This window comes from Elephantulus edwardii, unplaced genomic scaffold (genome assembly GCF_000299155.1).
Source record: "Elephantulus edwardii isolate Elephantulus edwardi_28Jun2011 unplaced genomic scaffold, EleEdw1.0 scaffold05086, whole genome shotgun sequence".
Taxonomy (NCBI): Eukaryota; Metazoa; Chordata; class Mammalia; order Macroscelidea; family Macroscelididae; genus Elephantulus; species Elephantulus edwardii.
Window position 1 is genome coordinate 1 of NW_006404836.1, and position 2,629 is coordinate 2,629.

Here is a 2,629-nt window from a genome sequence, read left to right on the forward strand (position 1 = left end):
GGAGAGGCGCATGGGGCCAAGACTCCGGCCTCTCCAGAGAAGTCCTCACCCTCTTGGTGCCAATGCAGGGAGGGCAGAGCAGGAGACACCCTCTGCCTTTCTGGTGGAGAGGTCAGAGTCACAGTGGTCCGAGGGCTAGGGGCACTGGAGGGCAGGGGGCCAAAGAAGTCACAGGAAGTAGTCAGCCGCGGGCTTCTTGGAGGGGATGCCCCTCGTCTCCTGGGGCGCAGCCTCGAAAATGATGAAATCTTTCTGGAGGTGTTCATCCAGCTCCAAGATGGCAGCCACATTCCCACAGCGGTAGCAGTAGTTGGGTGCAAACCATACAGTCAGCACCGTCTCATTGAAGTGCCACTTGTAACCTTCCATCACTAGTTGGTGGGCACGGCAGATCATGTCAATGTCATTGGCTGCGTTGAACTGGGCCACCACATCACTGCCATATAGGTAGCCAGCCCCCCGGGGGCTCACACCCCATCCTGTTGTATCTTCGGGGTCGGACCAGAGCAGGTCACACATGGGCCCATCGTGAGGCACCTCTTTCCGTTCGATTGTCCGGATTTGGTCCAGGGTCTGGATAGAAGGGGAAAGGCCCCCATGCACACAGAAGATCTTGCATCGATGATGGCCGACAGGCTGAGGTAGTCAAAGATCTCAGAGTAGTAGCGCCACACAGTCACCGAGCCATACTTGCGCAGACACTCGTCATAGAAGTCGTACACCTGGGTGATCTGGCGGCTCTCGTGGTTTCCTCGGATTAGGGTGATGCGGTCAGGATAGCGAACCTTAAGTGCCAGCAGTAGGAGGAAGGTCTCAACGCTGTAGAAACCACGGTCCACAAAGACCCCCATGAAGAGGTAGTTGGTCTCAGGGACATCGCCACCCACTCTGAAAAGCTCCTTGAGGTCATAGAATTGCCCATGGATGTCACCACAAACGGTGACCGGCGAGTCCACCCTCTGCACGTTGCTCTCCTCCACTAAGATCTCTCTGGCTTTGGCGCACAGAGCTTTGACTTCGCTCTCCTTGATGAGTTCGCAGCGCCGCAGCTGCTCGATCTGCCGGTCCAAGTCGCTGATCTCAGCCATGGCCCAGCCCCTGGCGCGGGTTAGAGCCGGGGCCACCGCCCCCTCCGCACCGCACAGGTGTCTCCGCCGCTGGGACTCTGGTTCCGGTTCTAAAGCTCCTGCCTCCCTCCTTCGCTTCACTTTGGGCCACCGCCACCTCCGCTTCTACTTCCGGCCCCGCCGCCCATACGATCAATTTTATGAGGTATTGACATAGCTCCTCACCATTAACCCCTCCAAGATGCCCATCAAAACAATCCTATCTTCCCTGTAATTGGGAATCAAAATACTAGAGTCACTCAACTTAGTTGAGCTTGCATTTATCATAAAAAAAGGAAAATACTACTGTTGTCAAGATTTATTTAATCAACAAATACTTATTGAAAACCTATTGCACTGCACACTCATGTTTATTGCGGCTTTGTTCACAATAGCAAAGAGTTGGAAACAACCCAACAAATGAATGGATAGAGAAGCTGTAGTATATTCATATAATGGAATACTACACTGCTTTGAAAAACAAAGAACTCACGAAATATACAAAATGGGTGATCGTGGAGGACATTATGCTGAGTGAAATGTCTCAGCCACAAAAAGAAAATACAGCATAATACTACTGTTATAAAACAGAACTGATATGGGGGTTGGGGAAAACTAAGAAAAGAGGGAACAAATAATGTACACTGCATTGAAACAGACGAGGGAGAGAACTGTATAAAAGGAATATATGATTAGGTATTATTGGGTTGACAAGAGTCCAGAATAAGAGCTGCAGAATAAAGTGATCTCGGGTGGGGAGAGGGACTGTATAACAATGAAAGAACTTTTTTTCCCAAGAAAAAAGCAAACTGGGGTGGGGGGGGGTTGTGGGGAGCAGGGAGGAAAATGTGATACAACGAATAAATGGAAATCCAAGTTCTTTATACACTTTCATTAAAATATCAATTAAAAAAAGCTGTCCTCAGTTTGGGAGGAGCCTTAGAAGCTGTGATCAAATGGTGGTGGCTATTTCTTCATTTGGCTGCCTTGGCTTTAAATATCTAAAGTGAAGAGATTAATTAAAAAAAAAGGAAAGAAAACCTACTGCACATTGAGCACTATTCTCAATGCTGGTGATACAGTAGAGACTGAAATAAAGTCTTTGACTTTGAGAAGCTTCTCTTCTGGTCAAAGGTGCAGATGAATGAAGATGATGACAAGAGTTAAGCAAACTGAATACGTAATGTGTATCCAGTATTTTATTTCAGTAAATTTATTACTTACAACTCTATAGGGCAAACTCTATTTTGTTTCCACTTTTTAAAAAAGTGATTTATCTGAAGATCAGAAAGATTAATAAACTTGCCTAAAGTCACCCTAAGTGGCAAAGCCAAAATTCAAAACAGGCATTCTGGTTCTGGGACGGCTCTGTTCTGTTGTATATGAAGTTGCTGTGAGTCGGAGCCAACTTGATGACACATAACAACAATGTGTCAAGTCTGAAAGAAGCTGTGCTGGAATTGGGAAAGGGGGAAATGTCAATGTCCATGATGATAGATAGTGTTGGAGTTGCTTTTAAAATT

At 47.1% G+C, this 2,629-nt stretch overlaps 1 pseudogene; it reads right to left on the reverse strand.

Annotated features, from left to right (window-relative positions):
- Positions 1-168: 168 nt before the first annotated feature.
- LOC102843682 lies at positions 169-1,088 on the reverse strand (annotated as a pseudogene).
- Positions 1,089-2,629: the final 1,541 nt, after the last annotated feature.